At 44.2% G+C, this 12500-nt stretch overlaps 1 pseudogene across 1 annotated transcript in view; it reads right to left on the reverse strand.

Moving 5' to 3' along the window:
- Positions 1–12500, reverse strand: part of LOC308080614 (neuropilin-2-like) — a 112024-nt pseudogene that overhangs the window by 59910 nt on the left and 39614 nt on the right. The window contains exon 3 of the transcript XR_013935054.1: positions 11441–11622. The product of XR_013935054.1 is annotated as a neuropilin-2-like (transcript). The remainder of the gene's footprint in view (positions 1–11440; positions 11623–12500) is intronic.

The following is a 12500-nucleotide window of genomic DNA, read 5'->3' on the forward strand; positions in this document are numbered from 1 at the left end:
GAGTTAAATTAACATTGATTTTACAATATAAATTGGGGTCCCAGAGATAGAAATGCCATTAAATGAGGTCCGTAGCCTAATGCATGTAAAACTGGGGGTCCTTGAAATTAAAAATCGAAAATTACTGCTAGAGCTGTAAAAAATCTTCTCTTATGGGCATATTTTTTCCAATGGGGGTCTGCGGATTAATAAGTGTCAATTTGGGGGTAATTGACATGAAAAAGTTTGAGAATCACTATTGTAAGAAACACAGCTGCAGCTAATCAAATGAATAACGGGTGTGGTAGATTTAGGTGTGTCAATGCGCATCGACAATACTGTTTACTACTGTCTAAGCTTGCACACTGACACGCCTGAATCTAATACGTTTCCACAAGGGCTCAATGTTTCCCACCCGCGCAAAAGAAGCATTTCTGTCTTCCGTATTGCTGTAAATCCATTGTTAATGTTTTAATCACGCACCTTAGACTTGGACATTGTATATTTTGATTTGACTGTGCCTTCCTATTATTAGACTTGCTCTTTTTATCCCTTTCTTCTCTATTCTTGCTTTCTCTAGTCTAACTCCTCTTTGTAAGCTCGCACAAAAAAAATAAACTCTTCTGCTCCTCGATTCGTGTGATGTGACTCTCTCTCTCTCTCTCTCTCTCTCTCTCTCTCTCTCTCTCTCTCTCTCTCTCTCTCTCTCTCTCTCTCTCTCTCTCTTAACTGTCACTCCACTACAACTATCAAATAAAGGCTAAAAAAAGACCCTAACTATTAAAATACAAATAATCACCTACAACAGTGGTTTTCAACCTGTGGGCAGAGGACCATGGTGGGCCACAAGCGTATTGAAAGTGGCCCCCCAAATAATTGGCAAGATTTTAACGCTAATATAACATTAATATATATATATATTTTTTTTTTTACAAAAGCATGGCATTTTTCCCTTCAAAACCATGATTTCCATTGATCCAAGCCACTACACGATCGATTGATTGACCATTAAAATAAAACATGCTCTGAGAATGCACGCGGGACCCACCCATCTGACCTCTGTTAAGGGGTCAGATGGGTGTGCCGCGAACGCTTTTGAGACATTTCAAGCGGGCACTAATCCAGAAAACGTTGACAACCCACTGACCTACAATGACACACAGCCCAAAAAATATGGACTCCAGGTTGTGAGTGGTTAAACCCCCCCCCCCTCAAACACACACACACACACACACACCTCCAGTGCAGTGCAGTGCAATGGAGCGAGGGAGATCACTCTCTGGGTTATTTATGGGGGTCTCGTTTTTTAATTTCACCTCAGGCGCACCGCTCGTCTTCCAAGGGTCTTTTTTCTTCCTGTCTTTTTTTTCTTCTCCCGCGTATGCTAGGTGTCTGCCGCACCTGAATCAGACTTCTGCATCATCGCGCCGCAATAAAATAATTAAAAGATAAATAAATAAATGGTTTGGAGGGAAAACAAAGCAAAATTATACTATCATTATTATTATTTATTTATTTGTTTTCTTTTTAGGACGAGCCAAGAAATGGCAAAACATCCAGGCGCTTACGACTGAACCCAGATCCCAGCTGATTGTGATCGAAATGTTTTGCATTCCTCGCCTCAGAGCACATGGTCAAACTACCCCCCCGTCCTCCCCCCATTCCCTTCATGGACATTTCGTGAACTGAGATGGGGGTCATTCGTGGTAGCAGACATCACTACCACATGGAGGTCTTGGGGGGGGGGGCACTGTTTGTCAAAAGTCGGTTCCGGAGACCACAGGGGGGTCCCAGTTTCATTAATTTGGGAGGGACAGCACGTATTAAAGGAGTACTTCACCCAAAAAATTACTTATTTTCTATCAATTACACACCCCATGAAGCCTTGAATTTTTTTTGTCACATTTCTGAGCCAATAATTTGATGACCGGGTCATCGGTCAGTAGCTCTTTGGGTCTCCTACCTCTTTGGGTCTCCTACCTCTTTGGGTCTCCTACCGGAGACTCAAGGCTTCATGGGGTGTGTAATTGATATAAAATAATTATTTTGTTGGAGTGAACTACTCCTTTAATGGAAAATACTGTAAATACACAAGATTGTGCAAAAGATGCGACATTTTCATCTGTAGTCCCCAAATGCCTGTAAGGGTCTGTAACTCTGAGAGTGTGCACATGGAACCAAATGGACCTGTAAGGGTCCATTTGGTTCCATTTGCACACTCTCAGAGTTATAACACAGGATTTTACAGTGTAGATTGGAGACTAGATATAAACATTGCATCAAATTGCGTCCATGGCCAAATGTAAATCAAACTGAGGGTCCTTGAAATTACAAAAAAAGATTAAGAAACACCAGTCTAGGGCCGGGAGCGGGGGGGGGGGGGACCACCTCCCGATGACCGTGATTGAATCCGACCGGCGAGCCGAGGCGGGGGGTCGGTGTTGACTGGCACGTGGTCGGGGGTCCGCTTGAGGGTCCGCCAGTTGTTGCCAGACGACTCCCTCCGCGACCGTCCAAGACGGCACGCCGGCGGGTCCCCATGCGGTCACGGCATCTGGGAAAGGGGGCCATTGGTGGGGGGGTGGGTGGGGGGGCGGGTTTTAACCCTACACTCCACGGGGACACGGGATTGGCTACCGACGACGCCCCCTCGTCGTCTTGCCTCAGTAGGGCAATAACGGGGGGAAAGTCTGCCCGTGTCGCCGTGGTAACAGTGCCGACAACACGTGACTTAACCCTTTAAGACCTGAGGCCGATTCTACAAATGTCTTCTAAATCCTAACAGCTTTTTGAAAAAATATATCAGTATATCAGTGGTTCTCAAATGTTGTACATTTTTGCGGAAAAAAGTATTTGGCCGCGGTCCCCCATCTCAAAATATGTTGTTTCAGCGACCCCCAGAAGCAAAGATTTGAGTTACAAATGTTCGCTTTAAAAATACATATAGTCAAAGTTTTGCACAGCAGATCTACAAGCTCGTAGCGCGGCACTCGGTGCCGCACTACGAGCTTGTAGATCTGCTATTTTTGAATAGCCAAAGTGTAAAATAATGCTTTTTAGCTCAAATCCAAAAATGACACAAATGCGTTCCAGGTCTTAATGGGTTAAGAGTGTGTATGAGTGGGTGGGCGGGGTGTGTGTGTGTGTGTTGGCGGGGGGGATTCTCTCGACTGCATAAAGGGTTAAACACGCATGAGTAAAGTAGGCCACAACAATAAAAGGGAAGGGGGGGGGGGGGGGGTGCACTTTCACTGTACGGTCGGATTAGGGCGTGATTGTGTGTGTGTGTGTGTGTGTGTAAGGCTGTGAGTGTGTGTGAGAGTGTGCGTGAGGTGGTTGGAGGGGAGGGAGGTCTGGCAGGATGTTTTTTTTGGGTCTCTCGCCCCCTCCCCCCCCCAACTCCCCCGAGGACGGGAGCGGGACGGGGTCACTTTGAACCCCCGAATCATGGGGGTCAGCACTTCACATCACTGGGAGATAATTAGCCTGACGCACTGTACCCCCTCTCTCACACACACACACACACACACACACACACACACACACACACACACACACACACACACACACACACACACACACACACACACACACACACACAACACACACACACACACACACACACACACATGCACACGCACAGGCACACACAAGCACACACACACGCACACACACACAGTACAGTACTGTATACAAAAACAACTGTAGGCTAAATGCTAAAAAGCCCCTCCAGTGGTTGCAGTCATGTCATGTCTTATGTAACAAGGTTGGATGAACTAAACAAAAACAAAGTAAGGCCGGATAGTATTATTTATGCAACGAGTCATAACCAAGACAAGACATTGGATTGGCCAAGAGGCATTCATCAGTTATATGTCTTAAAATGTGGTGTAAGTGATATTGTTAAGCGTTATATTATATTCTTAACGATTCCCTCTTAACGGCACGATTACTTAACAGTTTCCTTTACCGATTCATACATTTAATAAAAAAATCGATATAATTTTGGCCTTCATTTACATTTTTGATAGAACACAAATTCAATCATACATACAGTATTGCATACAGTACATATTATTGTAGTGGTTCTCAGAGTGAGGTCCAGGGACAGTCTGGGTTACTTGAGGTGTTTCCAAATGGACCATTACAGGTCTGTAACTCTCAGAGTTATGGTGGTCCTTTGAATTTAAAACGTTTAAGAACCGCCGGTATTGTAATTATATAGCAGACGTGAAGTCCAGCTCTGACAGTGGGATTAAACCGGTTCCCGAAACGGTTGTAAAATGTGATGGAACCAAATCTGGTTTCTCAATGTTGGATCCGGTTCCTCCGGTTCTGGATCGCAAACCCTATTCTGGACATACTGTACAAAGTTTCAACCAGACAACAAAAAAAAAGCATTATGCTGTTATACTGTATATCAGCATGTTTATGATTGGGTCATAGCAGTGGCGTAAAGTAACCAAGTACATTTACTCAAGTTGTGTACTTAAGGTAAAATGTTTAGGTACTTTTACTTTACTGGAGTATTTCCATTTTTCGGTACTTTTACTTCTACTCCACTACATCTCAGAGGCAAATATTATACTTTTACTCCACTACAATTATTTGAAAACTTTACTGCAGTAGTTACTGTACTTTAGTAGGATTTTGATTAGTATTACAAGACATACATTAACCACTTCAGCCTATATACAGTACATTTGAGCATTTGAAAATAGCCGATCTACAAGCTCACAATGTGTCGCGATGCGACGCATTGTGAGCTTGTAGATCGGCTATTTTCAAAAGATTTGTATACATTTGAAAACTCGTGAAATGGGGCATTCTGCACAATGAGTACTTTCACTTTGGTACTTTAAGTATATTTTGATGCCAATACTTTTGTGCTTTTACTCAAGTAAATATTGAATTCCGGACTTTTACTTGCAATGGAGTATTTCTAAATTGTGGTATTGATACTTTTACTTAAGAAAAGAATGTCAGTACTTTTTTACACCACTGGGTCATAGGCACAAGGCCACAGCTGAATCACGGACATAAAGATAATAAAGTATAAGATCTCAGTCTCTTGTGTGATTTTGCTACATCATGCTACAGACAAGACCCTGATACAGTCATTTCTCCACACACAACACACACACACTCTGTCTTCAAACAGATTCACACACAAACATAGATTTGCACTCATGAAGTTGCCCGGAGTGCGTACTGTGTGTTTAAGAACAGAGGAAGCTACACTCCCCGCTGTGTGTTGACCTAAGATGTCTATCAGAATGAGGACGCACCCCTTAAAAACACACACACACACACACACACACACACACACACACACACACACACGTTTGTATTACTATACTTGTGAGGGCATAAATTTTACAAATGTAATTTTTAACCCTAAACCTAAGGCCGAAAATAGTGGATCTAGAAGCTCACAACGTGTCGCGCCCGCAACGCGTTGCGAGCTTGTAGATTCGCTATTTTCGACGCACCTATACGTGAGTATCAATCAGGCATTAATCTAACCCTAACCTCTAAATTCCTAATCCTAGCCCCTTCCTGAATATTTTCAGTCAAAAGTCTAACTCTAAAAATCTGTGTTAACCATAAACAATATTTTCTCTGTGGGGACCAGGAAATGAGTCCTCACAATATCTATTCATGAGGGAAAGTTGGACATTTATGATAAAATACGGATTCCTTACATATTCTCAGATGGACTGATGTGAGCACAAGACCCTAGAAAGTGTTAGTAAGCTTTTGGCTTTTGGTGTAATTTTGTATTAGTATTATTATTATTGTAATGTTTTGTCTGTTTTGGTGGTGTTATGTTTTTTGGTATCGTCTGTTATACACTGTACTGTCTCTAAAATAAAATAGAAACATATTATTAAAAAATATATATATACAACAAATTCTACTATACTAGTGGGGACATTTGGCCCTCACAAGTATAGTAACACAAACACACACAAACACGCGCGTGTGCTGCGTACATTCCCACGTGACGCACACATGTGGAGCTCGCATTCCACTCCACACGCACACACACACACACACACACACACACGTAAACAAGCAAACAAATAAACGCGACAGCTCCAGACGTCCTGAGCGCTGCATGGGCTGTCTGTTGTTTTGGTGTGTCGGGTGGGAAAGCCTTTAGCCCCGGCCCTGCCACGCTAACACAAACAGCTCATGATTAGAAGGGAAACGCCATAATTAACACATGCGCTCCGGAACCATTTACAATTACCGTCTCTAAGGCATTTAGCAAAGGCGCTCTGGCGGAGCTTATCCAGAGCGTGAACCCTCGTCAAACAAACGTCAGGGTAAATGGTCACCGTAAATAGTTAGAGAAGTGCCACAACGTTACTAGAACAGTGGTTCTCAACCAGTGGTCCGGGGACCACCAGTGGTCCTTGAGGGGGTTCCAGGTGGTCCCCAGCTAAATGATGGAGAGTTGGTAGCCAAATGGACCCTTATTAGATCTTTAACACTTGAGAGCGTAAAATGAAACCAAATGGACCCGTAAGGGTCCATTTGGTTTCATGTTACGCTCTCAAGAGTTAAATTATCGTTACACATCTGCATTACTTAATTAAATAATTGTTATTTTGATGAACATTTGCCTGTAATCTCTCCTAATAGTACCAACAATACAGCATGGAATTGTGGACAAAATCCAACGACAACAAAATATTCTAAGTTTTGGGTCTGAGAGTCTAAATCTCATCAAACGGTGGTCCGTGGCTCAAATGCCGAATAAATAATGGACCTTGATAGGAAAAGGGTTGAAAACCACTGTACTAGAATAAGCAGTTACAGCTGCAGACTCACTCCCAATTTTCCGCAGCAATCTGAAGACTCGCCTCTCCAGATTCCACCTCAGCCCTTAGCACTTACCTCTCCCTGTACCCCTTCCTGCCACCTTCTGCCGCCATTGATTCTAGCGACTGATCTAAACGACCGACCATGCAGACATACTGTACAGTGGTCATTTGTTCGCATGTTTTTTGTTACTTTCTTGACCACAATGTTAAGAATGTAATTTTGATGTATGCTAGCATGCTATTTAACAGATACTAGGTTCATTGTTTGCTTGGTATCCTATAGTTTCAATGTACAGTACAGATTATTATTTTGATAGTATGATAGTACTGATGCTAGGTTCTTTGTTTATTTCTGATCCTGGTTTCTTGAGGCTATGCACTGTCTCTCTGCCTTGTATGTGTTCACCTTGCTTATTTAAGTCACTCTGGATAGCCTGCTAAATGCCTAAATTGTCAATTGTACAATACCAGGTAAACGTCAGACCTATAGCATCTGTCCAAACAACATGCTATCTAAATAGCATTCTTAGCATTTGTGAGCAAGTAACCAACATAGCCTACATCTGGATGGCATCACTAGCGTCTAGAAAAGCATAGAACGAGAAGTGATGCAAGGAATGAGGAGTGCTAGGGGGTGATGTACAGTATGTGATGCAAGGAGAGAGGGGTGCCAGGGCAATGCTTCTCAAAGTGGGGTCCAGGGGGCCCCATGGGTCCTTTCCAGGGAGCCCCAGCTAAACATTTGATAGCTAGTAATAGAAACCAAACAGACCCTTAAAGATATGCAACTCCGAGAGTGTACGAATGGAACTAAATGGACCCATACGCGTTCATTTGGTTCCATTTGTACACTCTCTGGGGGGCCGTGGCATTGGGGTCCTTCATATAAAAACGTTGGAGAAGCACTGTGCTAGGGGGAGAGTTACACAAAGTGATACAGTCTGTAGTGGCAAGTTTTCAGAGTGTGGTAGAATATGTGAAGTGACTGCATTAACGCTGGTATATTCTCAATCTCTGATGCGCCCTTTCCCTTCATGACTCTACCTCTCCACATTCTTTCTATCCATCTGTCTGACTATATCTACCCCCCCCCCCCTCTCTCTCTCTCTCTCTCTCACACACGCACACGCACACGCACACACACACACACACACACACACACACACACACACACACACACACACACACACACAGTTCCTCAACCCTAAGACACCCTAAGACAATTCAAACTGTGTTCCCAGTGAATGCATCCTTAATCAACCAGCTTGATTTTCAAGATTTGTGAGAGAGAGAGAGAGAGAGAGAGAGAGAGAGAGAGAGAGAGAGAGAGAGAGAGAGAGAGAGAGAGAGAGAGAGAGAGAGAGAGAGAGAGAGAGAGAGAGACCCCCACACACACACAAAACCCAAGATCAAAACATTTTGTGTGGAGACAAACCCTTACATGTATTTCTATCAATCCACCTCCATGTACAAAACGACTCAAAACATGCACACTGGAACCACCCACACATACTCCCCCCCCCCCACACACACACACACACACACACACACACACACACACACACACACACACGCTGACAAAAAAAGAGTCTCCTATACACCCCTGGATACATAGCAGGATCTAATCAAAACCATGGCAACAGGCTACATAATCCACGCCAAAATAAATCTAGGTCATACAGTTTGGATGTAAACCCAGAGGAGACATTTTAGGCACATATGAGGTGTCTGCCACATCCATCTTTAATGAGAGGCGCGTTTTCTTCTGGTTAAAGGGCCACGTCACCCATTTTCAACCTATCTTCATATAATTGTTCCTCATGGTAAAATTTCTCTCTACTCAGTCTGTCTCTCAGAGGAGGGCTGTGGACAGTTCAGAAACCTGCCTACCAGTTACACATCACAGTATATGTACCAAAACATATCGTTGCTGTCGGGCAGAAACCTCTTATCTCCATATTCTAACTTTTTGTGTATCAAAAGTCTCAGACTTGCGAAGAGACGTTGCGCGAAGAGACGTTGTGCGAAGAGACGCGCTTTGAGCTTATCGATCTGCTACTTTAGCTATTTTTTGGGAAATACATTTTCGCAAGCATATGGTATTTCAGCTATGTTGGGGCTAACCGTGTGTGTGCGACTGTGTGTGTGCGTGCGTGTGTGTGCGTGCGTGTGTGCACGCGCGTGTGTGTGTGCGTGCGTGCGTATACACCTGCAGCGTGCGCGGCATCGTGCACGCCCCTCGGCTCTCAGACGACCTCCGGGGACATTCCATTCCGCCAGGCCCCATCAATCTCCCCCTCCTCCTCCTCCTACTCCTCCCTCTCCACCCCCCCAATAACACCTTTGACCTTTAAAAGCCCCTCCCACGCAATCTTCCCCAACCGCCCGAGAGCCCCCTCCTACATCATCATCACCATCATCATCATCACCATCATCATGTTTTTGATGTTGAATTACAACAATTTAGGCATTTAGCAGACGCTCTTATCCAGAGCGACTTATAACAGGCAAGGTAAACACATAATAGAATGCAGAGAGACAGTGTAATGTTGGCGTCTTCAACATTTTCCGGTTCCAGTAAAACTTGTGTTTACGCGCACGGCGGCCCGGCCCCTCTGTTGATGTTAATCGCTCCGAGCGTGTCGTCTGAGCGCGTGTGCGCGCCAACGCGAGGCAGGGTGAGAGATCACAAGTCACAGGTCGTTAGCCGAAGGGGGCCCGGAGAAAAAAAAAAGAAGGAAGATTTGCACACCGAAAAAACACGAAGGAAAACAAAGATGGAAGTTGAACTGTTTCAAGTTCAGTGACACTAAGTAGAGAATGAATGTCTGAGACACAGGGTCACCCTGTTGGGTGAACTGCGGTTTAGAAGTCGGTATTTGACAGTTCAAACGGCCAATGAGGTCGGCTGTATTTCCTCGCTGTCGGTTTGGAAACCCTGCATGTCTGAAACTGTTATTTTTGAAGGAAATGGGGGGGGGGGGAGCTTGTGTTCCAATGGATCCAATGCAGTTGTTCTTTCGTCCAGTGGTTCTCAAATATGTTCATGTCAAGGTTTATGATCATAGATTACTGAGGCACTACACTGTCTCTTTGCATTGTCATGTATGTGTTTACCTTGCTTACTGTAAGTCGCTCTGGATAAAGAGCGTCTAAATGCCTAAATTACAAATTGTTAATACTTTCCATTGGTTCGACAGTTATAAAAGCAACAGACACACTTCACAACGTTCAGTCAAAAAAAGCAAAAATAGCAAAACTACAAGCTTAGAACGTGACACGCTGATTGTAGATAGACTATTTGTGCTACTTTTGTGTGACACTGAAGTATGACAAAGTATGGCATTAATTTAGAGTGGGGCATAAAAAGCTGAAATATGTTGATACGATTTGTACCTTTTTAACACATTGACCGCCGGGCCCGTAGTTCTACGGGCCGTTAAATCCAACGGTTAAGCGCCGATCCCGTAGCCTACGGGCTGTGGTGCTTTTTCCTTTTTTTCGATTTCTTTTTTTTTTTCAATTTTCTAGGGGGACCATTTTCAGTGTAACACCACCCGATGTCGACCGGAAGTGCGATCCCGTTTTTTGTTTCCCGTCTGCCTCCATTCTAAGTCGTACACAAAAAGCCCTGTAAAAGCCCCTGTAAACATATAGTTTTTCATCCTCGCATTTCCCATGTTAACATAAACGGTCAGAACTCAAACATGGCGGCTCCGTTTGACACGTGGTTTGGACTGGTACACGCAGGGAGATGTCGCCGATGTAAACAGACCGTGTACGGCTCAATCTTAAGGATTTTAACAAGATCTATGGCGACGTGAAAAAAACAAAAAACAACAATAAAACGTTGGCACTGGTGAGTACATTATGAGATTAACCTCTGGCGGTCAATGTGTTAAATAGAGCAGTACGGCAGATAATAACTTTAACTGGCTGCATACCGGCTACTCAGAGGGCCAGTAAAGATTAATATAATACTTCTATTATTATGAGTGAGCTGAGCATTAGAGGTGAGCATTTTGAGCATGCAGCTAAAGCTAAAATATGTTTATCTGTCTTCTGACGGACACACAACCATGCTCCTTCTCCACAACCATTCTCCTCTCCAAAAGGTACAATAGCAACTCAAAACCATTCAGTCACCTGCAGGTTCCATGTAAATGGTGCATTTACAGTATATAGATTATTTATCACATTTATCCAAAGCACTTCACTTCACTTCACCCATTCAGCATTCACACACACAATAAAGACACCCACACACAAGTTCAACCCCACAATCACTTTTTTTCAATCGATTAGTCACCCCATGGAGACTTGAATACATGGATATTGTTTTTGTTTTTGTCGCATTCCTAAGCCAATAATTTGATGACCGTCAGCGGTTCCGGTAGGAGACACAAAGAGTCTCCTTTGTGTCTCCTACCGGAACCGCTGCCTACCGGTCCGCTGGTAGTAATGGTTGACACGAAAACGCTTGAGAACCACTGTCTGTGAGCTCTTCAAAGGGTCCAAGAAGTTGAACCCCCGATCTGCTCGGGTCTCGGGTTTTCGATAGACCCGTCAAGACCTCTAGGCACGGGGACTGGAGCTGGTAAGAAATCCCGACAACCCCACACACTCACCCGTCTTGAAGATCTCGTAGCGCAGGGAGAAGCCCGCCCCTTGGTGGGCGTAGTCCGAGACGAAGCGGATCTGGAGGGAGGGGCCGGAGGAGATGATGGGCGCCGGGGCGATGTTGCTGCAGTGGCGACCCAGGACGCCCGCCGTTTCCGAGGTGCCGTCGCGGATCTCGATGAAGTCGTACCTGGAACACACACACACAGATGATAAGCATTGTTGGTATGTTTTATTGCTAACTCCATCATGTATTTATTTAACTTCATGTCTCTCTCTGTGCTTGATGCCTTGTTGGAAGAAAAGCATGTTTAGTATCAACGGAAAGTCAGGATGTTCGCGTGACATAGCTTTATAAAATCAAAAACCTATGGAATGTAAAGTTAACTAGGTTTGCGTGAGTGAAACGTATATAAACCCCTATGATACGGATGTTAGTTGGAACTTTCCCCAGGCCGGCCTGACAATGAACTGAACACGGAGAAGGACTTGACACCTATGTCAATTTCTTTTATCAGTGCCATACCATTCAGCAATCATAATTTCAAGCATGGTGGCTATTAAAAGCCTTTTTAAGTTGCACGTGGGTGTCTCTGAAAATAGCGGATTTCACAAGTTCACAACGCGGCATAAACAAAGTAAACACAAAACAAAGTATAGCACAACAAAGTATAACTCAGGTGTTACCGACAACACTGGGACGTTCTCGCGGTACTATGCTAACGCTGGCACCCCGCTAAATCCATCAAAATCCCCACTTAATTGGGTTGAGTAAACTGAGAAATATTTAGACTATACACAAACAGACGGACAGACAGAAAGAGAGAAAGAGAGGAGAGAGACAAGGAGAGAGACGCAGGGACGAGAGGGGAGGTAGAGAGCGAGAATGTTACGAGGGCTATAGGCTAATAAAAAGCAAGACAGGTCGGGCGCTATTTATCGGCCCGGGGGTTCGCGCGCGGGGGCCTGGCTAGCGTACAAAGCGTCCAGGCACAGTCACAAATAAATATATCTCCCACATAACTTGGCTTCCTTTCAAAAAGCACCGACTGAAAGTGCTTCCACCTT

This window comes from Gymnoscopelus braueri (genome assembly GCF_963280865.1).
Source record: "Gymnoscopelus braueri genome assembly, chromosome: 24".
Taxonomy (NCBI): domain Eukaryota; kingdom Metazoa; phylum Chordata; class Actinopteri; order Myctophiformes; family Myctophidae; genus Gymnoscopelus; species Gymnoscopelus braueri.